This window comes from Eptatretus burgeri, chromosome 2 (assembly GCF_056783735.1).
Source record: "Eptatretus burgeri isolate ZD-2024b chromosome 2, Ebu_testis_v1, whole genome shotgun sequence".
NCBI classification, from domain to species: Eukaryota; Metazoa; Chordata; class Myxini; order Myxiniformes; family Myxinidae; genus Eptatretus; species Eptatretus burgeri.
This window is the reverse complement of record NC_140962.1, coordinates 145,920,054-145,946,660: the sequence shown is the minus strand read 5'-3', so window position 1 is coordinate 145,946,660 and position 26,607 is coordinate 145,920,054. Positions and strand designations below refer to the sequence as shown.

General features: G+C 35.0%; 1 pseudogene across 1 annotated transcript in view; it reads right to left on the bottom strand.

Annotated features, from left to right (window-relative positions):
- LOC147033448 (E3 ubiquitin/ISG15 ligase TRIM25-like) overlaps nucleotides 1–26,607 on the bottom strand; it is a 49,504-nt pseudogene that overhangs the window by 5,975 nt on the left and 16,922 nt on the right. The window contains exons 4-5 of the transcript XR_015055544.1: nucleotides 4,146–4,379; nucleotides 102–124 (exon numbers count right to left, since the gene is read on the bottom strand). The product of XR_015055544.1 is annotated as an E3 ubiquitin/ISG15 ligase TRIM25-like (transcript). The remainder of the gene's footprint in view (nucleotides 1–101; nucleotides 125–4,145; nucleotides 4,380–26,607) is intronic.

The window sequence follows — 26,607 nt, the reverse complement described above, 5'->3', positions numbered from 1 at the left end:
ATCAGGGGATGAATTGAAATGGATGGTAATTTTAAAGTAAGACAAGAGGATAAAAAAAAATGGTGATGTGCCCGTCAATGTGCCAGACATCACAGCCCTACCTTTCCCGGAGATCCTTAAAACCCTGTAAAGGAAGAAAACAATGGATTACCCCAAAAACTTCTTCATCAATTAATGTTTCCTTTCATTGATTTACATAATGCAAGTTGTTTTGAATTTTCACTGTCAAGCCTAAAATTATTTTTCACTTTGTAGACTGTACAACATATCTCTAGTTGATTTGCAGCAAGAAAAAAAATATATATTTTCCCCTATTTTTTGGCTATATTTATCTATTTTTGGTATATCAGTGCTTTTTAAAAACGATTTTTTTCTCCAAAAATAGCAAAAAGATAGGTTTCCTTTCCTATTTTTTTTTTTTACTATTTTGGAGATTTCGGAAGTTGCAGTGCTATTTTTTTCACTATTTTTTTCGATAGTTTTTTTCTTTTTACACCAGATTTGCTGCTGTTTTTTCACTATTTTTCTGTACTTTGTTTGTTTTACACCAAAGTGTTTGCTATTTTTCCCCTATTTTCTTTTTTGAAAAACTGCCTATTTAAAATATATATTTTCTCCTATGTTTTTTTTATTCGAAACTGGCTATATAAAATCTATTTTTCACCTTCTTTCACAGCCTGATGTTGGTTTAGTGGTTAGGGTGGCTGGCTTAGGATTTTAGATCTTAGAGGATGTTAGGGTCCTGAGTTCAAGCCCCATTTATTATTGAATTAACATCAGGTGGGGTTAACTCAGCCTGCTCATCCTTCCCAGGTCAGATAAATGTGTAGAGAGCATCAGCACAGCTGTGTTTTCAAGAAATAATGGCGACCTTGCAGCCAAGCTGCCATACACAAGAACAGAACCTTTTTTTATATTTATTTTTGTTCCAACACTCGCTTAAAAATAAAAATTCCTATTTTATTGTTCGAAAACTCGCTATTTTAAAAAAAAAATTCTCCTATTTTTTTGTTCCAAAACCAACTATTTAAAATATTTTTTCTCCTTTTTTTTCTGATTTATTTGTTCCAAAACTCATTATTTTTAGATTCTCGTGGAGGATCTCTAAGTCTTACTCACGTTCTTGTGGACGTTTTTGTTTCACAGCCTACAGGTTTCATCGAAAGTTCCTGAAACTTGGCGTATATATGTAAAAAATACCCTGCGCAGACAGTAACGATCTGTGATTTTGAAAAATTGTTTGTTTCACAGCCTACAGTTTTCATCGAAACTTCCTGAAACTTGGCAGTTATATGTAAAAATACCCTGCACAGACAGTAACGATCTCCGATTTTGGAAATTCCTCTTAGAAAAAAAGTTATGACGTCAAAATATCTCCACTAATGGAAATTGCCAAAAAAATTATCTCCGAAACTAGGCAAGCTTTTTGAATTCTGTTTGCGGGAATCGAACAGGGCTTTAGCAGAGATGAATTACCGCACATATGATACATCACTATGACGTCAAATCAATTTTTATGACGTCATTCCTATTTTTTTGACATTTTTTGTTTCATAACCCAGAGTTTTCATCGGATCTTCGTGAAACTTGCCATGTATATGCAGAAAGCCCACGCGCAGGCAGTAACCATCTCCGATTTTGGAAATTCTTCCTAGAAAAAAAAGTTGATGTCATAATATCGCCGCTATTGGAAATCGCCTGTACCATTATCTCCGAAACTAGGCAAGCTGTTTGAATTTTGTTTGCGGGAATCAAGCCGGGCATTAGCACAGTTAATTTATCGCAAACCTGATACATCACAATGATGTCTTATTCCTTTTTACTACGTCATCCTTAAGAGGACAAGGATCTTAGCTCATTCGAGCTTGTTTAAAAAAATATCTTATTTCCCCCATTTTTTTTGTTCCAAAACTTGCTATTTAAAATATTTTTCTCCTAATTTTCCCCATTTTTGGGGGTTTTTTTTCTCCTAGAGTAGAGAGAGAAAAAAATTCTCTGAAGAAATATATTTTTTTAATTCTATTTTTTGTTCCTAAACTGGCTATTAAAATTTTTTATGCTATTGTTTCCGATTTTTTTTGTTCCAAAACTCACTATTTTCTAAAATAAATTATCCTATTTTTCCCATTTTTTGTTCCAAAACTCGCTGTTTAAAATATTTTTCTCTCCTATTTTTCCCCATTGTTTGGTTCCAAAACTGACTATTTAAAATATATATTTTTACTTCCATTTTGTTCCTCTTTTTTGTTCCAAAACTCACTTTTTAAAATATATTTTTTCATATGGAAAAAATTTGAAAAAACAATATTTTCGTAGATATTTTTTGACGAGGAATGGTACTCCCTATAAGATGAACATCCAATAAGACAATATTTTTTTTTTTTACCAGAACATTATTCGGATGAATAGCATTGATTGTTTCACAAGGAAAATCTATTTGCTGCTGCATTAGGTTGAACAGCATTCATATTAGAATTCCCCCACTTCACACGACATAATGAAATCAAATGTACAGCACAGGTCACTGAATTATTTGAGCACTTACATTAACTTTGCACTGGGTAAATTATACCATTTACAAGGTTCTGCCTCCAGGCAGAAGCAGTTGCAGGTCCCAATAAGTTATGCCTGGAGAAGATTATTCCACAGAACTTTTGGAAATCCAAACAAGTAGCATGACAACTGCCGTGTATCACTACTTTTGCACATGCGGCACATGGCCATGGTGATCTCAAGCAGTAGTGTGAAATAAATAATAATAATAAAGGCTCTCATGCATGATATCTAAACATGTGATAGTCCATTATTGCACCTATCTTGTCCTTTTCCCCACTCATTGTCAAAACAGCAAAGTATGTTGTACCATTAATTCACTGGGGAAGAAAAGCATCAAGAACGTTCACATGCAACCTGGCCTCCAGTCCTTCAAGTTCATGCTTAAATACAGTGTGGACACAAATGGTCCTCCTAAACTGAATGGTGGGGTTTCATGACTGCCATTAAGTGGCTACTTTATAGCCCAGCATTATAAGCATGTCCACTAATTTATATAAATTGAATTTATAATTTTGTTCAGAGTCGTGTTTTGTGTTGCAGGGTTGTGTTGTAATGAGTACTGATGAAGAAAAGGCAGCATTCATTCTGTGATTCAGAAGAAAATGGATATCGATAATGATATGTGCTACTCTGTTAATGGTGCACACATTGAATTTGTCTAATACAATTTCAAAACCCTTTTCAAATGGATAGAACTGCAATGTACAAAAACTCTTTGAGTTGATTTAAATAAATAAATAAAAGTACAATGCATAGTGAGTATCTGTTTGTTTCTTTTATCAATATGCTTACAAAAACCCATGATTCATTTACATACACCCTGTACTAATGGTGTCCAGCTGAACATTTTAATTTATCACTTTTAGAATAAATTGTTACCCCACGCAGGAAGCAAAAAGCGATGTTAAGCATTCGGTTCACTTTGTCTCCCTGTCTGTCTGCAAATGTCAGTTTATGATCGAGGAACAACTCAATTTCATTTGAATGCAATATTTTCAAAAACGAATTGGAACATGAATTGGAACGTGACCTGCAGTTTAGGAGTACTTTGTCTCTGAATTTGGCAAATTGTATGGTATCTCGTCACGATTGCACATGCGCAGAGAGGATTAAGGTAATTTTTAGTCTATCTGACAACGTGGCAGTCAAACTAGATTGTAAATCATTCCAATGAGGAAACTTACTCTTTTTAAGGACGTCATAAAGGACACAAACAACAGGCATGAATAACAAATGTAACATGTTAGATATGGTGGCGTAAAAGATGCTGCATTAACAGCGGTAAACTCCCGAAAAAAGCTTTTTTCTACATCCTTTAAAATCTTTATTTCATTTCAATTAAATTAAATACTTGAACATTGGAGAACACAAATCGCCTTGTTGGCACTTTCAAAACCCCTTCCATTTAGCAGTACTTGGACAAAAAGATTGCAGCATTTTACGTCATCTTGACCAATCAAATTTTCTGCTCGCAGATCCCACCCACGTCCCTTTTTATCACGACTGTGTGTGCAAGGTGTTGTATGGATTCTCCATTCACAAAAGTTAAGCATTACAACTTTTATAAAATGTTTACAAATAGAATGCACCTGTAGAAAAGAAATCGCCTCCAGCTCCTGGATTGCTCTTTGCAGTGCGGACTCTGCTTTACAGAGAAACTCAATCTGCTTCTGCACCTTCTCCTTCTGCTGCTCAAGCAGAGAAAGCTTCTCCTCTATCGTTTTGTTGACCTGACTCTTCATCAGATCCACAGCTTCATCCACAAATCGGTACAAATCCCTTCTCTTCCCCTCCAGCCTGTTATTTATTCCACTGCCTGAGTCCTGTGAAAGAATCATCATTTCATCAGATGCAAAAGTCAAGAATAAACTTTCAGAGAATATGTGAAAACTGGAATACAATGCACTATGCCTGGAGATGGTGAGGCCACAGATTATCGGAGAGTCTTAAGAAGGAAACACTGAAATGGAAAGGAAATATCTTATGTTATTAATTATTTATTGAGAGATATCAATGATGACACAGCAAAAAAAAATACATTTTGAGTTGAAAGAAATATTTATTTCAAAAACTTATGAATTAGAAAGCTGGAAAGCATCTCAAAATGCAAAGCCCAGCCATGTCCGTTTTACACTCTAACAAAACTTGATGAAAACGACAGTTTACAAAATTGTACATTTTATTAATTTGTGTTCTCCATGTTCTCATAATAGAGGTTTGTTGAGGATGTGATGACAAAAGCTCAATTGATAAAAATGTTATGGCCTGCACAAACACTGAAGCTGAAATATAAAATAAATAAATAAAGAAACATGGAAGCGATTTTAAAAAATCCGGTGTCTCACGCTTGACGCGCTGCGGTGGGGTTAGTGTGCGTGTATGCGTGTATGCGTGTATGTGTGTGTGTGTATATATATATATATATATATATATATATATATATATATATATATATATATATATATATATATATATATATATATATATATATATATACTGTATATATATATATACTGTATATGTATATATATATATATATATATATATATATATATATATATATATATATACTGTATATATATATATACTGTATATGTATATATATATATATATATATATATATATATATATATATATATATATATATATATATATATATATATATATATATATATATATACTATATATATATATCCATTATTTCTTTGCTCTTTTACATTTTGACCCAATTTTTCATTATTTTCTCCATGTTTTCATATGGAAGGTTTGTTGAAAATTGAAAAAAGACCAAATGGTAAAAGAGTTATTGCCTGGACAGATGAGCACACATGCACACACAATTGCAAAACTCTGTATCCCACTGCGTGCAAAGCTCAAAACTCTTGTTATTGAGTATTGGTATTGAGATGCCGCAATGCCATGAATCTGGCTGATTACACAAGCCAACATGCAGGAACTGCAATATACCCTCAGAAAAACATTGGACTTCCCCCAATGCTGCATCTGATATGAACTATGCCTGCATGGAATACAGATCCAAACTGTGGCTTTTCCTATTCCTATTCACACAAAACATTCTCTTTCCTCTCCATCTCTTTCGCTTTATCTCGTGCACTGGAAGCCTATCTTGACTGACGTCAACATGATGTCACTCCATAAGGCACGCAACAAGTGTGTGTCTATTCTAAGGCAAGCCAGCAAACTGCTCCACAATCCTCCCCCGCATCCACAGATGGCTTCACCAGTGAATTTGCTCATGACAAGGCACAACTCAACCGAGTGTTTGCCTTCTGATCTCGGACACCAAGCTCAACCCTCTCCGTCTCCACGTAACACCCTTGTACTCACTGCCGAATGAACTGTGTCTTTCCCCACATGAGGAGGTAAAGAATGATCTGTCGAGTCATTACCCTGCATCTCTGATGGGCTTAAATGACATCAGTGCTCATGTTCTAAAATCCTGCACTGCTGTTCATGCTTCTCCTCAGACTGCTGTCTTTAACCTACCTGTCCTTCACCTTTGGCCACCTTCTGTCTGCCCATAACACAGTTAGCATCACTGCCATTAACCAAAAGGGTGCAAATACTGATCCTCTCAATTACAGGGAAGTAAGGTGACTGAATTGCAAGCAACGTTTGTGGAATCTATTGGTGTTACCCACATCGACCCTCTTTTTTTAGATCCTCGCGGAGGATCTCTAAGTCTTACTCACATTGTTGTTCTTCATCTTCTTCTTTTGGACTCTTTTGTTTCACAGCCTACAGTTTTCATCGAAACTTCCTGAAACTTGGCATATATATGTAAAAAATACCCTGCGCAGATAGTAACGATCTCCAATTTTGAAAATTCCTCCGAGAAAAAAAGTTATGACGTCAAAATATCTCCGCTAATGGAAATCGCCTAAAACATTATCTCCGAAACATAGGCAAGCTTTTTGAATTATCTTTGCGGGAATCGAACAGGGCATTAGCAGAGATGAATTACCGCACATATGATACATCACTACGACATCAATTCAATTTTTATGATGTCATTCCTATTTTTTGACATTTTTTGTTTCACAACCCAGAGTTTTCAGCGGATCTTCGTGAAACTTGCCATGTATATGCAGAAAGCCCACACGCAGGCAGTAACCATCTCTGATTTTGGAAATTCTTCCGAGAAAAAAGTTGACGTCATAATATTGCCGCTAATGGAAATCGCCTATACCATTATCTCCGAAACTGGGCAAGCTTTTAGAATTTTGTTTGTGGGAATCAAGCCGGGCATGAGCACAGATAATTTATCGCAAACGTGATACATCACAATGACCTCATATTCGTTTTTATGACGTCATCATTAAGAGGACGTGGATCTTAGCTCATTTGAGCTTGTTCTAATTTTTTTTTGAACCCTAGCGGGCCGTTTTACCAGCCGCTATTGAAACCTCCACATATACCTGAGTGGCTGGATTTTTCTCCAGGGATGCCCATGGTGGTGGAGCTGAAAGCTCAAGGAACTCAAGGCTCAAAGGGTTAACAACATGAGCTCTAATCATTAATGTTGATTCATTTTTGTTCACTAAACTTAAAATATATTACTGATTCTCTTGTAACAATAGTCAGAAGCCCTATATCTCCTCCAACAGGAAGTCACAACTGTCCGTTGGCATATCTTGTGCAAAGCCTGGTGTTGGCTTTGTGGTTAGGGCGGCTGGTTTGGGCTCTGAGGGTCCTGAGTTTGAGCCCTGTCACCCACTGAATTAACACTATGTGGGGTTGCTTCAGCCTGTCATCCATCTGAGGTCAGTGAAATGAGTACCAGTGTATCAGTGCCATAGCCGTGTCCCCAACCAATGATGCAACCAGCACCCACAAGGCTGCACACGAGAGTGTGTGTCTCTCTTGCAGTGGGCACAGACAGGCATCAAACTTTACTTGACAAACTCGCTGACAAAGGTTCCTACTTGGGTTCCTACCTTCCTCAACTCGTGCAATCAAGCTGTTGCTTTATTTTCCTCTCCTTTCTCATTGGGTGCTGGAGGACCCCAAATAAGTATCTTGGGCCCAACTTCCTCAAACATCAAGGACCTGTTTGGTGCTTTGGAAACCTTTTTTGCTTTGGTGCTTTTTGCTCTTTGACAATGACTTATGAATGAAAATATAACTCTGATTAACACAGGAATGACCTCTCTGATCATCCTTGAGGATGACTCCACATTGTCCACAAGGTATCCCACTCCACCAAAAGATAGAGAGCAGCGATGTCACTCTGCTGATCTGGAACTGCTTTGATGCTGGCCTGAAAAATGTAGCATAGCTTTAACCTTGGCACATTTTGAATCTTACGCAGTCACTCGAGAAATATAAAATTAATCCACCAATGCATTTGCATAGTCTACCAATGTAAGAAGTTCTTGAACTTCTAGGCCTTATTAACAGCTATGATCTTCCCAAGACCGGATCCCAAGCCGCCACCCTAACCACAAAGCCAACACCAGGCTACACCTGCAAGCTGACAATGCCGTTATCCATAGTTCAATGGAGTACTTCTCTCCTTAATGAGTTTGCACCCAGTAACGAATTTGTCTCTCCTAGATTCCATGTTTTCTTATGCTGCAAACATTATCGGCATCTCCCGCAATGAAGCTAATCGTTAATGCCTGCTGCTTTCACATCACAGAAAATTTGGTTGCTGACCTAGTCTTCACTGTCTCTCCTCCAGTATAGTTTCCTCTGCTCTCTCAGCCCTCTGACCCTTCCTCTATTCTCTGGGACATGTTCATTCTTCAAGTAAGCCCCTCCTGATTAAACTCCCAATATTCAGGCCTGATGCTGACCAATACTCATTAGTAGGGGTTAATGGGGCTTCTGAGGCAGCCATTCAAATGAATGGGGGGAAAGGGAAAAACTTTCTAACTTAAGCCCCAAAAGCCCAAAACAGGAGACTCATTTATCCCCTTCCCTCTCATACAAGCAAAAGCCCAAAATAGGAGACTCATTTATCCCCTTCCCTCACATACAAGCAAATGTAGAATTGAGATTGACTCAAGCCCCAAAAGTCCAAAATAGGAGACTGATTTCCTCCCCCTCCCATACAAGCAAATGTAAAATTGACTTACTGATTAAAGCACTTTTTTCCTTTCATATTTTCATTCCACTCAAAGAGCGAACCAATCAATATTTGTCCATGTTCTACTTTTGGGAATGACTTAATTTTCCGATAACTTTCATCACCATCGAATATATTCACAAAGACTACTTTGGAACTTAGTTCTTGGTTTAAGTATTTTTGTTGAGCAGAAATGAAATGATAAACTTCTCTCAATGCTCTTATTTGACCACCTCCTGAGCCACATATCATTTTGAGATTGCAGTAAATTGTTTTTTCATTGTTCAATTGATAACCATCAAAGTTTTCAGACCATTCAAGGAGATTAATTTTTTTCTTTACATCCTCCAACTTATTTGGAATTAAATTTATGCACTTATTTGTTTTATCGACTCTTACCCCGTTTATTTCTTCAATAAGACTTATTTGATATTTCTCACATTCTTTGTGTTTCCCATTTAAATAACAAGGCTGATTACATCTCGACTCCTTAGTTTGGTTATTGCTTGGTTCTATCATTTATAAATCAGTAAAAAGACGGCGGTAGCCTGTTAAAATTCCCAACTCAATATCTTAACACTTATACTTATAACCATATGGGAGACGATCAATTCCATTCTCTAAAATATATATTTTATCATCAAAAGCTCCTAATGCTTTCTTATTTATCTCTTCTGTATATAATTGATGTTTATAACTTCTTATTGTATTCATTTTTCTGTACTCTTCCGTCTTTAAGGTTAAACAGTTGTAATAATGTTTAAATTTTATTGTTTCCTTGATTATATTTTTCTTTTATTCCCTTTAGCTTCTTATCACACCTTTCAATGTTATTATTATCAATATACGTAAAAACATAAGACTTTGATCTCAATCCTATAAATTCACTCATGACCTTCCCACACAATTCATCTTTAAACTTACCAATAACCTTTTTATTCTTTGATGAAAACAACACATCACGTGACTTATGATTACTTGTATCATAGAAATCAATATTATCAATTATATCCTCATATACATCACGTATCTTAATTTCTGATATAAAACTATCTGTATCCATATATAACAATGACACATTATCCTTATACTTTGATGTTAAATTATTATAGTAATAGTCACACATTAACGACTTTGCCAAGTCAAGAATTGATGTTCCGATATAAATAGGTTTATCCATTTTAATACTCTCTTTTTTCAAATGAATAGCACAAAAGTTCTCTGAAAACACCTCCGCTCATTCAAAACTTGGTCTATTAATTAACTTTGAAGCCTGTTTCCAAGATGGAGCAAGTCTTATATTTTGTCGATTCCTAACATTTTCCATAGTCTATCCAAATACAGCATTATTCATTAATTTATAAAAGTCCTCAAAATCTGATTTTGCTTCTGTTCTGCTTTTTGTGGTAAAATCAATATACTTCTTTAACCAATGACTGTTTAAATTTCAAAAGCCAATGAATTTTCCTCACTCTCAACCCAGCAGATAAATATTGTCTCAAGTTCCTTTGATGCAAAACATAACTTTCTTTTTCATTTAATGTCGTAAGTAGTTTTTCTGGAGATTTACCTTTTATATTGAATGACTGTTGGTTCTTTTTATATTGAATCACTTAACCATTCTTTTCTTGGACTTTCTTTATCAGGGGCATAAGGTAGGTCTTTATTTTATGAAGTTCTTCTGGATATTTTAAATCGACCTCAAAATAATATCCAACTTCAGCTTCATCCAATTGTTTTTGAGAGGTGACAACAATGTCTTGTAAAACTTCTTCATAATGTTTTTCTTCAACCCATTTAAGTTTTCCATAAGGTAAAGATTGAGACATAGCCCACCCATACAAATTGTTAGCATCATAATACATCAGGTAAGAGTTGTCCTCATTCTTATTATAATCAGGAAGATATTTGTTATTTGCTTCAGCATATCTCTTGGAACATACTTGAGATATTCCTCCTCTTTTAGCCTTCTCTATCATGAAAAGCATTTCTATATCACTGATTAATTCCAAATTTTGTTTTGTCATTTTTGACATAGCACTCCAAGCCAAACCCAGGGCTGTGTAATAGTGAACGGGGTCTAATCCATAAGAATTGTTATTATGACAGACTGTTCTAACAGTTTAAAACACATCAGCCAATAACAATACATCAGTTTTAAGATACAAATCATGATATTCTCCAAGATTCTTTATATTAAACTTCTCCCAAACCTTTTTAGCTTGTGTATAATCTCTATTGGAAATATGAGTTTTATTCAACTTGCCACAGAAACTTTCCCTTGAATGAAGTTGTGTTTCTTTAAACTTCTCAAATGAAACCATATAGTCATATGGATATATTCCCTTTTGTGATAAGAGATCAATCTCTTTTGATTTGATAAATGTGATTTAAGATTCGGTAAGTTTTTAATATTTGATGCTAAGTTAGATAATGGACTTGCCATAAACGTGTATGTGTCAAGAAATCTGATATGGGTTATGGGCGATGTATGAATTGTTTTTGTGAATGAGATGTATTTTTGATCTGTTAGGAATGGCAGAAATATCTCCAGATGTCTTTGAAAGTTCATTTACAAATAGATGTGTGTCATAGTGAGCGCTGTTGTGAAGAAAGACAGGAATAAAGTTTGGAGGCTTGTAATTATGATTACAACGGGAATGAGCTGGACCTCCATATTTACCAGTAAGATGACAGTGATCCCAAACCTTGACCTCTCCCTCAATTTTCTCCTCACAAATATGACAGATACTGTTCTTTCTAAATTCCTTTTTCTCTCCCTTTGTTAATAACATTGGTCTATAGGTTTAAACCATTATTTCTCTTCGTCTTATACAGTCTTTTTCCAATCGTCTTACAAACTCCTCTGAGGCATCTTCTCCTCCATAAAGTTCTAACTTGTCAAATCATGTGTTGGTGACAAATACATCATAACAGAAACCACAAGGAGTATGTTTTTGATATTTATTTGTGTATGATTTATTTGGATTTGCAGAAACAGTATCTATCTTTTCAAGGATACTTTCAAAATCAGCCTATATCACAAACGGATGTTTTATAGATTTGTTAAAATCTTTGAATGACATGTTTGAACCTGCTTTTGCTAAATTGATTACGGTTGTTTTATGATTATTACAATATTTCGAATGTTGATTTAATCGTTCTTTTGTGTGAAAGGAGTTGAGACATCTCTTTCAAGGATACGTTTTCCATTTTCACTTATATAGTTGTGATTTGGTTAATCTTGATAAATTTTTGATGAAAGCATAATGTGATTTTTCCTTTGAAGTAAAGTAGAGAAGGTCAATGTGTGTTTCATCATTTTTATAGTTGTTTGAAATTTTTAGTATCTGAACTTTGTTTGTATCTGTTAATCCATATACATTAACAGATAGATTATTCGTTTTCTCAAATTTAGGAATATCTCTCAATGACATTGGAAACTTTAAATCTTTACCATTTAATGTATTCTCATATTTCTTATAATGTTCAACCTTTTCAGGATTCCATTGTGGAGGATGTAAGTGAGCAAGAACAGACCAGAGAAAACATTTATTATCTTTGTTTCGAATATTCACAACCGCTTTCTTAGGTTTTATCTCTTTTGGTACATCAATATAAGAAGAAGCTTGAAGAGGATCTGATTTTAAGATGTGTATATCTAAAAAGTTTATTTTTGTAAGATCAAATCCACTACCTACTACAGTGTTATCAACATCTTATTCTTGTCTCTGGAGTTCATCGTAAACATCACATCTTACAAAATCTTGAAATGATGAGATAAAGTGAGGGTTTGTCCTCATGTTGGGAGTAGTTTCATCACCTTCTATTACCATATTCAATTTTCCTCCCATATAAAACTTTAAGTTTTCATTTCACTTAATGTGTTTTTAATTATCGTTTCAATACTTTGTTTAACCATATCAACAGCTTCAATGATTGAAGATGGTCCAGGGTCTTGAAAGCGAAGCAATCTTATTTTTTATGTCCTTTAAATGCCCCATCAGTGTTTTCAATGGAGAATTTAGTGGCATCTTCCCTTTCTTCATTGTTCTTGTGTTTGCATGATTGAAGGTGTTTACTATAAAAAAAAAAAATTTTAAGAATATCATTATCACATTCATCACAATGTTTGTTCCTTGGTGAAGTGGAGATATTTGTCTGAAAAGATTGATTGTGTGTTTGTTGGTTTGAAGGTGTTTTTCAGAACATTTATATTCATGATTGCAAACATCGCAGTACATTGTATTCACCATATTTATCGAACAAAACTTTGCTTAAAATAAAGTTTTCTTGATAAAATTTCGTTTAATTTAGAGGTGAATCTGTGCTTAAAACCATTTTACCCTCCAACTTTTTTCACTTAATAAATACAATGTATCAAGACACAAAAGACAAGTTTCAAACAATCTCTTCATTTGTAAAAGATACTGAGAAATATGTCGAGGATGTAAAATTGAATAAAGATAAATATATCAACTATTGGATAAAAACAATTATGGTGAATAATATGAGTTCTTCAATTTTCTTATTGGAAGGACTTTTAGTATATCTGGAAGAACATCAATTAAAGTATCTCTAACAAAAGTTTCTTCTCTCCTTCTGGTAATATATTCAAAACTAGAAAAAGCAATGAAACAAGAAAAAGTATCAAAAAATAAAAACCTTATGGATGAAGCTTTAGAAAGAAAAGTTAAGACCATCTGTAACATGCAAGGAGAAATTTGTATTTTTTTCAACAACACCAAGGATGTAAATCCTGATGAATTAAAGGATGTTAATATATCAGGTGGAATGACATTTCATTCAATAGCAGTGAAGGACCATTTTAAAATTACCTTAAATATAAAAAATGTAGTCGTTGAATCTGTTAATGAAAAAAGTATATAGATATAGATGGTAATGTTTTTTCCACTAATTAAATATGAGTCATTATTCCACTGAAGATTTTGAGGATTATGAGAGTGATGATAGTATCTCTGTTGGAGCAGAAGACAGTTATGATACCGAGAGTTTGTGTTCAAATAATAGTAATGAAAGTAGTTTTAAGGATGATTGTGAAAGCACCAATGAAAGTACCGAAGATGATACCGAAGAATAACTTTATTTTAAGTAAAGTTTTACTTTATAAATATGAATAGTTTACTAGATTTTGAGCCTCTTGAATTTCCTGATTCTCCACATGACAAATTTGAGAATTGTCCTGCGTGTGAAAGACGGGGATTAAACACCGAGTCAAAAGCCTATAAACAATGTATATTCTGTGATTATCTTCTAATTAATGAAAATAAAAAATGTAAAAAGGAATTTAATTCTTTTAGATTTACACCAAAAATGAATTACTTTACAAGATTGATTAGAGAAATGAATGTAAAGTATGAGGGTGACAAAACACCTTTCCTTACAATGGACGAAACTGAACGCATGAGAGAAATGTTCAAAGGATTGTTGTATATTATTCACGATTGTCATTTTCAGGGAAATATCAACACAAGATATTGTATAAATAAAATAATGTATTATCTTGAAATTACACCGGAACTTAGGATAACATTTCGAGTTTCTAAAAATGCCAATAATAAATTAAATAACCTGTTTTCCAAATATATAAATGAATGATTTTTTACCCATTTGGGAAAATAAGATAAAATTTAACAATCATAAAAATCTTCCAAATTCATTAAGATGTCTCATAGTTGGTTCAAGCATTTGTGGAAAAACCTGCTTACTTTTGAAGATGCTCCTTACTTCCAACTTTTTGGATTATGATAATTTAATAATTTTCACAAAGTCGAGTTTTCAACCTGAGTATCAACTACTCTCACAAGGTTTTAAGGCTGGTCTTTAAAAAGAAGATATAATCGGTTTATTTGAACTTCAAAACAAACTAAATGATTACAACATTGAAGATATAATACAACTATTTTGTGATACACAGAGATATAAAAATAAATCAAAACCAATAACTTGTATTCTTATTGATAATACGGATGATATACCTTCTCCCCAAGATTTGGACGAATCCAAAAAGAACCTCGTTATCTTTGATGATTGTGTTAATGAGAGAAACCAAACGGTAATGGATAGCTACTACACAAGAGGGAGACATTCTTCTTGTAATTGTATATTTATCTTAGTCAATCATACTTTCAACTCCCTTGTTGCTCAATAAGAAACAATGATAATACTTTTATTTTATTCAAGTTAAATTCAATAGATATAAACAATTTTTGGAGAGACAATTGTTCTGCATTATGTAGTAAAAAGGAATTTGGGGATTTTATGAAACACATGAGTGAAAAATATAAATGTGTTGTTGTGAAACAAAATGAGATATTAAGGGATATACTTTTTATTTTATAAACAATTACATATATAAACTAGAGGGTGAGCACTCGGTAGAGTGCAAAACCTCCGCCGCCAATACTGCTGGGTCACTCAAGTGAACCTTATATCTTATTCATTAAATATGACGTCAACAGTGCTGACAGAGTTATAATTCTTTTCTCCAACATTTTTTTTTGGGGGGGGGGGTTGGAAATCACTTAAAACATGTAGAAATGCAAAAAAAAATTCAAATATCTTTTCAAAATGGCCGCTATAGCGGCCATGTTGGATTTTGGACCGAGTCCAAAATCTAATGGCATGGTCCTTGGACCATACCTAATCCCCCCCACCAAGTTTCGTCGAAATCCGTCGAGGAGTTTTTCCGCAATACTGTTCACAAACAAACAAACAAACAGAAAGGGGTGAAAACAGTAACCTCCGATCTTCGATGGTGGAGGTTAATGACAACTATTATTCTAAATCTTGTGGGTATATCTGCTTCTGGAAAAAAACTTTCATAAATCAAGGTTCTTGTGGAGTACAAATGAGAATATTGTAAATTTGCTTGAAAAGCACCATGTAGTTCGTATTGTATCAACAGTAACGAGAGCAATAAGACCTGGAGAAGTAAAAGGTGAAGATTATCACTATATTTCAGTAGAGGAACATATGCGATTGAGGAATGGAGGTCAAATATTTGAGGAGGTTTCTCTTGGTACAACAAAATATTCACATTGTAAGAGTGAGTTAAAGAAACAAAAACCTGGTGGTCTTGGGATATTAGAAACGAATCCAGAAGGAATGAGACAAATTATTAAACATCTGAGTGGTAATGGGGTGAAGATTTTATCATTTGATTTTGATGTTGATGAAGAAACTCAATGCAAACGTATGAAAAGCAGAGATACAAGTATTAGTGAAGAAGAAATTACAACTCGTATTAATGTTAATAAAGGATTTGATAACATATTTAAAGAAAAGGATTTATTTGAACACATCTACTTTAATGATGAATAAAAGGAAAATTTCCCTGTTGATCTTTACAATTCATGAAATATTATTTTCCAATAAAGAGCAATTGCGATTTGCAATAAATTGCGAAAGAAAGAGCAAGAAGTTTTAAGGAACATCAAGAGTTGGTTTCAAAAGTTTTAAAACAACAGGAAGACATAAAGAAGAAACGCAGACAGAAACTAACGGGTGAAGAAGCATTTGAGAGAAATTTTTTAACCACTTTTAAAAACTTCCCAAGAAAAAATTATAGATGCTTCCACAGTTCCCAGAATAGAATATACTCCTAAAAAACTTCAAATGTTAAAAGATGTCAGTCAAATTACAGAGGAAGAATTAGAGCATATAGCAGAATTAACATATGATGACAAAGGATTATTTCAACAACTGGAAGAGATTAATAAACCCCCTGATTATGTTTTGAATGCTCTCCAAAAGAATGAATATTCAACAGATTCAAAAACCATAGCAGGTCTCATTCCAACAGAATATCCAGCAATATTCCATCTTGTTCAAGAAAAGGGATTGATATTTAATGATGAATTCAGGTTCTTGAGTTCTGCTCAACCCCCTGTTAAACTGACTGAGATTAATGTTTCTTCCAACAAAAGATGGAAAAAAGGGTTCAACTGTGAAAGGGTGAATCAAAATATTTTGATAAACCTTTGGATATGAAAAATAAGGATGATATAGTATATATTGATCTGCTGGACTCTCTTAATTATCGGGTTAGACTATCTGGTAAAAGTAGGAAGAATGAGAAGGAGAAACACATTATTCAGGCTTTAAGTAGCCTTGGTTCAGGTGTTAGTTTTCTTCCAAATGACCCATCACAATTAGTTAATAGACTGTTATTGCTGTTAGGTAGTAAGAAGGCTGGAAATAACAATTGTTTTAATGAAGCATCAGCCATTTTAGACCAGTTGATGAAGATGAAAATAATTAATAAATGTCAATACAAAGACTTTTTATCTCATATTAAATAAGATGAGAAGCACAATCCTTAGTTTTAATTTCACAACAAGCAACCACGCATCTTCATTCCCATACCCACTACAACTTGATGCAACAAAATAATATGAGGCATCTTTCTTGTCCATGGAAACTTATATTCCCTTATTTAATAACACCGAGAAAAATGACAAGTTTACTTATAATCCGGGAAGTGGAAACAAAACGATAACAGTTTCACCTGGAGCATATGAGATTTCTCAAATATCTTCCGAAATTGCTCATCTTCTGAAAGAACAGGGTGATGAACCAAAAAATATTGTTATCGATATTCAAAAACATACTTCAAAATAAACGATTAAACTTAAAAATGACTACAAGGTTGATTTCACAATTGATAATTCATTTAGAGAGTTATTGGGTTTCTCCTCAAAAAGATTGAAACTAATGGGACGTTTTGCAGTGATAGTCATTCAAATATCCTCAGGCATAAATTCGGTATTAATTCACTGTGATTTGATTGATGGTGCTTATAATGATGGAATAAGAACAAATACAATATTTTCATTCAGCGCATACTCAATGCCAATTGGGTATAAATTCAAAAAGGAACCCAAAAATCTGGTTTATCTCTCTGTGTCAGGAAGAACCATACACAGAGTAAATTTTAGGATAACCGACCAAGATAATCACATGATTTATTTTCATGGAGAAATTATATCCATCAGAATTCACCTACGTGAAGTTTTCCAATAAATAAATATTATGGTTATTGTGAGGAAACACGAGTTGGGAGAATATAAAATAATTACAGGGGAGGGGATGTTCCTTTCCCCATACTATAAGGATGAAGGTATGTATCTTGGTAGAGGATACCATAAACCTAAGAGACAAAGGGGTGTTGGACATCAATTTAGAAAAAAAGGAGATGGGATGATTGATACACTAATCATTAGAGTATAAATTATCCCATCTCCTTTTTTCTGTCCAACCCGTTATAGTCTAATGGGAATAAGTTCAACTATTCTTAAACATAAAGACCTAATTGGTTCAACTGCTTCTGCTGTCTTAAATGTAGCGGGTCCTATAAAGAGTCTAAAAGATGCCCAAAAGGAATCTCATAAATTACAAGCAATAAAAGAAACTAAGAAAGGCAAAACTCAGTTGTCTCCCCAAGAACGACAGAAAATAATTCAAATACTTGGGTCAGGGTTTCAAAAGTTTTAACACCTTTTTCCAAAATAAATACAAGTATGGAAGCAATTGATCGTATCTATGATTTGGATGACACCATTGCCATCTCAAACTCTACTAAAAAGAAGACTACTTCAGGGTAAAGGCAATAACTGGAACAGACTAGAATGCAAATGGAGCAAAAAGTTTTGAAATAAATAATCAACAAACTTATTTGAATCCAGAAAAAAGTTTCTTGTTGTGTAAATTTACATTCACTAAGGCTGCGACTAAAACAAATGCTGCACTCATCAATCATTTCTTCTGGAAAATGTTTGATAGTGTTCGTTCGTACATTGGAACACAAGAAGTTGAAGCAGTTGATTATGTCTCTGCTACATCTGAAATGATGAAATTTACACTATATTCATTTCGTGATAGATTGGAAAGGGGGCTGTCGATAGTTTTATTCCTGATATATCAATGGGAACAAACACAGCCCCTCAATATAGTCAAAGGAAAGGAATGTATAATGATGATACAAAAGCAGGTAATAGTTTTGCTGTGGCAGTTCCTCTTAAAGATATATTTGGATTTTGTGATCATGATAAAGTTCTGTGTGGTCTTACAATTAGATTTCAACTGCAAAGGAATGATAATGAAAATAGATTGCTTTTTGGTGTGGCTAATGCTTTTGCTGCTCAGAATAAATTTGTTATTGATAAAATTCGTTGGTATATCAGTGAATATACTCCTAATCTTAAAACAGAAGAGATGTTGAATTGAAGACTTACTGAAAAAAGCCACTCAATGTATCATACTTTAAAAGAAGATGCCAACAAGTTAAACTGAACCAAACCACTTAAACGTGGAATTTGGGTGTTCTGGAAGGAAAGCCACGATATCTGTGGCTCATTTTTTTTAAAAACGAGATGGTGATACTGCTACTGATAAGAATAATGCATTGACTGATAATGCTAAGGTGAAACAACTTCGCATTTCTCCAGATGGAACATTTTATCCAAGAGATAGATTGTAAATTAATTGGGAAAAAACGATTTTGCTGAAGCATACAAGTCTTACCAAACGGTGTGTGAAAGTAATGGAAATAAAGAAACTATTTTGGATATGACAGCATTTAAAAGTCTGTATACAATCTATGTGATTGACCTGAGTGCTCAAAAGGAAACTATACAGTCTAATTGAGTGGATACTTCCCTATACATTGAAAGAGGAGAGAGTGAAGAAGTTGATACATATTGTTTGCTTTTGGAAGAAACAGAATTACAGATTAATACAGATAATGGTGTTATGATTAGTCTCACTTAATTTTTTTGATAAATAAATGAGTAGTAAAGTGCCAACTGGGGTATATGTTAATCAAATCAATCTTCATAAACTATCATCTTGTATTCAAAATCAAAAGCCTTGTATGATTAACGTTAATACAATTCAGAGAAAAGCAGCATTAAGAATTGACGTTTTGCTCAAAGAGAACAGGTGAAAATCTTGAACGATACTGGCTCACTTAAAATTAAAATGTCAAAACCAATTTTGAAGGAATTTTCAATAAGAGAGACGAGTGGAGGATTTCTCCCATTTCTAATTCCTTTATTTGCTGGTTTAAGTGCGGCTGGAGCATTGACGGGTGGTATTTCAGCAGTGGTGAAAACTGCCAACGAAAGGAAGGCTCAACTCCAGGCTCAAAAAGAATTGGAAAGACATAACAAAGAGTTGGAGAAACAAATTCGTGGAAGTGGTATAATTGTCAATTTTGCTGAAAAACTTGAAAGTCTGCCTGATAAAGCGAGATTGTTAGTTGGAGATATGCTTTCTTCTATCACACAAGCAAGTGTAAAATTAACGAAAAGCGGTAATTGATTATATCTTTCTAATCAATAAATGAGCATTGATGAGTGGTTTAAAGAATTTGGAAAGAATACATCAAATTTGGAACTTATCAAATATTGTAAGAAATTAAAAATTCATAATGTGGTTATTTGTATGAGAGATGAATTAACAAGCGTGTCTAAACATGCAAAGAATATTATTATGAACTTAGAAGACAATAATGGGAGCGGTTCTCAATGGGTTTGTATTTTTAATAGTCAAGACAAATATTATAAACCTCCGCCATCTTCGAAGATGGATGGAGGTTACTGTTTTCACCTCTTTCTGTTTGTTTGTTTGTTTGTGAACAGTATTACGGAAAAACTCCTACACGGATTTCGACGAAACTTGGTGGGGGGGTTAGGTATGCTCCAAGGATCATGCCATTAAATTTTGGACTTGGTCCCCCCCCCCAAAAAAAAATTGTTAGAGAAAAAAAATGTTTTTTTTTTGCATTTCTACATGTTTTAAGTGATTTCCAACCCCCACCCAAAATTTTTTTTACCCCCCCCCCAAAAAGAATTTTTTTCATTTCTACATGTTTTAAGTGATTTCCAACCCCCCACCCCCCGCAAAAGATTGTTACCTCGGCCAAAAAAATTGTTAGAGAATTTTTTTTGCATTTCCACATGTTTTAAGTGATTTCCAACCCCCCCCCCAAAAAAAATAGAGAATTTTTTTTTGCATTTCCACATGTTTTAAGTGATTTACAACCCTCCAAAAAAAATTGTTAGAGAAAAAAAAATATTTTTTTGCATTTCTACATATTTCAAATGATTTCCAACCCCCCCTCCCCCAAAAAAAATATTGTTTGAGAAAAAAAATTTTTTTTGCATTTTTACATGTTTTAAGTGATTTCCAACCCCCCCCCCCCCAAAAAAAAATTGTTCCCCCCCCAAAAAAAAATTGTTTGAGAAAAAATAATTTTTTTGCATTTTTAAATGTTTTAAAGTGATTTCCAACCACCCCCCCCCCCCCAAAATGGAGAAAAGAACTAAAACTCTGTCAGCACTGTTGACATATTTAATGAATAAGATATAAGGTTTACTTGAGTGACCCAGCAGTATTGGCGGCGGAGGTTTTGCACTCTCCCGAATGCTCCCCCTCTTTAACCTCCGCCATCTTCGAAGATGGATGGAGGTTACTGTTTTCACCCCTTTCTGTTTGTTACTTGCGAAATCTAAAGATTTCGTAAGTATATTGATGACTTCCGTTTCTGTTTGTTTGTTACCTACGAAATCTAAAGATTTCGTAAGTATATTGATGCCTTCCGTTTCTGTTTGTTTGTTTGTTTGTTTGTTAGTTTGTTTGTTTGTAGGCACGATAACTCGAGAACGGAAGAAGCTACCAATGTCAAATTACACCACGTGATTCAGGAGGGTGATGGCTAGTGCTGATTAGATTTTGGTCAAAATCGGTCAAAGGTCAAGGTCACAGTGAGGTCAAACATAATTCCATAAATTCATGTGGAGAAATGGAGTATTTTTGCTTCGCTCGACGTTACGAGTTCGTTTTAACTTCGATTTTAATTTTGTCTTCGGTTTTTGCGATCGCTTAAGACGCTTAAAACTCGGTTGTCGAAATTCTGGAACAGTGATGAATAACTGATATATGTAATAAATAATAAGTCTTCTATCAGATTCTTCTGAAAAGTAATACACCTATTATCTGGCATATCCTGCTGGTACTGAATCACTTTTTTAAAAATAAAAACAAAAAAATGGAATTTTTATAAGAAATCTAGTTTTTGTCTGGGACTCATTATCTGAAAACCACAGTGTAAAATCGTAGACCACAATGAATTCAGAATCCAAGCTCCCCTTGGGCTTCTGACTGATTCATGCTTTTATTAGACAAGGTCAGAGGTCAAGTTGACGATTTCGTAAGTACCAGTCTATGACTGCTTGTTTGTTTGTTTGTTAGTTTGTTACTTACGAAATCTAAAGATTTCGGAAGTATATTGATGACTTCCGTTTCTGTTTGTTTGTTTGTTTGTTTTTTTGTTAAGTTGTCGAAGACAACTTCTGTCACTTTGTACAGTTAAGAGTGTGTGTGTGTGTGTGTGTGTGTGTGTGTGTGTGTGTGTGTGTGTGTGTGTGTGTGTGTGTGTGTGTGTGTGTGTGTGTGTGTGTGTGTGTGTGTGTGTGTGTGTGTGTGTGTGTGTGTGTGTGTGTGACTGTGCATCGATTTTCTCAGCGGTCCTTGTGTATATGTCCACGAAACATTTTGACATGAAAGATAATCACCCAAGGACTGAACCTATAAATTTGGGTGAACCTGGATCAAATGATGACGTCACGAAAAATTCACAAAGTTTCAAAAATCCCAATCATTTACATGGGACGAAATTTCAAAAAATCATTTCTCCACCATTTCTTGTTCAATTGCTTAGATATTTAATATGCTTATGTAGGGTCATAATATCTTTCACCCTGCCATGTTTCAACCGGATCGGATCCAGATTGTGACGTCACAAAATGTTTGAAATTTGCATTGAAAATCCCATTTACATGACAAAAAAATTCTTAAAATTCCAAAGTTTTATATTTTTCGCTCAAACTTTTAGGGAATGTAAAACATACGATTGGCCATTAGCTGACGTAATTTGATCAACTTCCGGTTTGTATTCTGGATCCCATCAGCAAAAATGTGTCATAATTTGGCCATTTTTGAAAGCACGTATCTCCATCAATTTTTGTGATATGTGGCTCAAAATAGGTGAGAATGTAGTTCAGATATTACTCTTTCATGAGATATCCAGGCCTTCGTTGTGACTGTTCCGGTTCAATAGTTCGCCTGACACCGAAAATTCGTCTATCGCGCTCAGGCGCCAATGGCACTATTCTGCAAACGTGATGTATTATTTTGCAGTGCAGGCCAGTTTTATTAACAATGAAAGGCCCTCCACATCGTACCAATCCATTATGACGTTACCATCACGCAGGTGTGTCAATTTTCCGTTTTCAGTAAGAATTTTGCTTGTTTTATGCAGAGGAGGTGGAGGTGATGATGGAGTTTTTGACTTAAACCATTGACATCACATTCCACATTCGAATGTTGTTCATGATGGCAACTGACTGAACTGTAAATGCTGTTTCTTGTGCTGTATCCGTGTGACTGCAATGAAGTTATAATAAATTTTCAAACAACTTCGACAACTTCCTCACTCCATGAGTGATTCATTTGTTTGTTTGTTAGTTTGTTGGTTTGTTTTTAGGCACGATAACTCGAGAACGGAACAAACTATCAACGTCAAATTACACCACCTGGTTCAGGAGGGTGATGGCTCGTGCTGATTAGATTTTGGTCAAAATCGGTCAAAGGTCAATGTCACAGTGAGGTCAAATATTCGATTTTTGATGGTTTGCTTCAGATAACTCGAGAACGAAAGAAGCTACCAATGTCAAATTACACCACGTGATTCAGGAGGGTGATGGCTAGTGCTGATTAGATTTTGGTCAAAATCGGTCAAAGGTCAAGGTCACAGTGAGGTCAAACATCCAAAAACTGATAACTCGATAACGGAAGAAGCTACCAATGTCAAATTACACCACGTGATTCAGGAGGGTGATGTCTAGCGCTGATTAGATTTTGGTCAAAATCGGTCAAAGGTCAAGGTCACAGTGAGGTCAAACATCCAAAACATTCGATTTTTGATGGTTTGGTATAGAATCATCGTAGAAACTTCTGGTTTGCGTCACTACCTTCTCTCGAGACAGCTTTTATTAGACAAGGTCAGAGGTCAAGTTGACGATTTCGTAAGTACCAGTCTATGACTGCTTGTTATCTTGCCAAAACGAAGTTTTTGCAAGATATGTGAGTCAGCTTGTATGTTTTTTTTGTTTGTTTGTTTGTTTGTTTGTTTGTTTGTCTGTAATCACGTATAAAAAATTCTGCAGAGCACAGTTGTCATTGGAAATTTTTGTAACTTCGCATATCAGAGGCCTATCGAAGTCCCTTTCAGCGCACAGAATTTTGAAGGTCAAGGTCAAAGGTCAAGGTCACTTTGTCGCAAATCAGGGGAGTCGACGAAACCCTTATTTTTTGAGTAATTTTGATCGGATCGTCTTCAAACTTCATGGGAATATAGTTCATGGTCTGGCGCTCAGCTGATTAATTTTTGGTGGCGATTGGCCTTGACCTTCATGGTTAACACCGAAGGTCAAACATATTTGACCCCAAGGTCAAATTTTCAAGTTTTAGGAACCATATCGTGTCGTACCTCAAATTGAACACCTCGATGAGTGCTTTCTAGATATGTCAAGCTTGAGATATTATGACGTCATTTGGTGACGTTATGAGGCAAAAGCATATTTTTCATGGTTACTCTAGAACGATTCTCATCGGAATCTCTCGTAGGCAGATATTCCTCAAGGAGTCGCTCCTGGTGGATAGCAGCTCTGTTCACCTCAGTGTGACCTTAAAGAAGTCACACGTAGTCACCTTTTGGCAAGATACGGGTCACCCTGCGGGTGACATTGGTTTATTTTATTTGTTTGTTTGTTTGCTTGTTTGTAGGCACGATAACTCGAGAACGGAAGAAGCTACCAATGTCAAATTACACCACGTGATTCAGGAGCGTGATGGCTAGAGCTGATTAGATTTTGGTCAAAATCTGTCAACGGTCAAGGTCACAGTGAGGTCAAACATAATTCCGTAAATTCATGTGGAGAAATGGAGTATTTTTGCTTCGCTCGACGTTACGAGTTCGTTTTAACTTCGATTTTAATTTTGTCTTCGGTTTTTGCGATCGCTGAGGACGCTTAAAACTCGTTTGTCGAAATTCTGGTAAAATCGGATGTTTTGGAAACGTTTTAAGATTGAATAAAAAATATTTCACTCGACGCGTCATGGGTCGTCACGTGATGCAGTGCGCTCGAGCAGATGCGTCGTTGAGTTACGTTAAGGTATAATATAATTGCGTGGAGAAATGGAGATTTTTGCTTCAGTCGACGTTACGATTTTTGATGGTTTGGTACAGAATCATCGTATAAACTTCTGGTTTGCGTCGCTACCTTCTCGAGAGACAGCTTTTATTAGACAAGGTCAGAGGTCAAGTGGACGATTTCGTAAGTACCAGTCTATGACTGCTTGTTAAGTTGTCGAAGACAACTTCTGTCACTTTGTACAGTTAAGAGTGTGTGTGTGTGTGTGTGTGTGTGTGTGTGTGTGTGTGTGTGTGTGTGTGTGTGTGTGTGTGTGTGTGTGTGTGTGTGTGTGTGTGTGTGTGTGTGTGTGTGTGTGTGTGTGCATCGATTTTCTCAGCGGTCCTTGTGTATATGTCCACGAAACATTTTGACATGACAGATAATCACCCAAGGACTGAACCTATAAATTTGGGTGAACCTGGATCAAATGATGACGTCACGAAAAATTCACAAAGTTTCAAAAAATCCCAATCATTTACATGGGACGAAATTTCAAAAAATCATTTCTCCACCATTTCTTGTTCAATTGCATAGATATTTAATGTGCTTATGTAGGGTCATAATATCTTTCACCCTGCCATGTTTCAACCGGATCGGATCCAGATTGTGACGTCACAAAATGTTTGAAATTTGCATTGAAAAGCCCATTTACATGACAAAAAAATTCTTAAAACTCGAAAGTTTTATATTTTTCGCTCAAACTTTTAGGGAATGTAAAACATACGATTGGCCATTAGCTGACGCAATTTGATCAACTTCCGGTTTGTATTCTGAATCCCATCAGCAAAAATGTGTCAGAATTTGGCCATTTTTGAAAGCGCGTATCTCCATCAATTTTTGTGATATGTGGCTCAAACTAGGTGAGAATGTAGTTCAGATATTTATCTTTCATGAGATATCCAGGCCTTCGTTGTGACTGTTCCGGTTCAATAGTTCGCCTGACACCGAAAATTCGTCTATCGCGCTCAGGCGCCAATGACTCTTCTGCAAACGTGATGTATTATTTTGCAGTGCAGGCCAGTTTTATTAACAATGAAAGGCCCTCCACATCGTACCAATCCATTATGAAGTTAGAATCACGCAGGTGTGTCAATTTTCCATTTTCAGTAAGAATTTTGCTTGTTTTTATGCGGAGGAGGTGGAGGTGATGATGGAATTTTTGACTTAAACCATTGACATCACATTCCACATTCGAATGTTGTTCATGATGGCAACTGACTGAACTGTAAATGCTGTTTCTTGTGCTGTATCCATGTGACTGCAATGAAGTTATAATAAATTTTCAAACAACTTCGACAACTTCCTCACTCCATGAGTGATTCATTTGTTTGTTTGTTTGTTTGTGAACAGTATTACGGAAAAACTCCTTGACGGATTTCTACGAAACTTGGTGAGGGGGTTAGGTATGGTCCAAGGATCATGCCATTAAATTTTGGACTTGGTCCCCTCCCCCACCCCCCAAAAAAATTGTAAGAGCAAAAAAAATTTTTTTTTTGCATTTCTACATGTTTAAGTGATTTCCAACCCCCCCCCCAAAAAAATGTTTTTTTAACCCCCCCCCCCAAAAGCAATTGTTTTTGCATTTCTACATGTTTTAAGTGTTTTCCCACCCCCCAAAAAAAATTGTTAGAGAATTTTTTTTTTGCATTTCTACATGTTTTAAGTGATTTCTCACCCCCC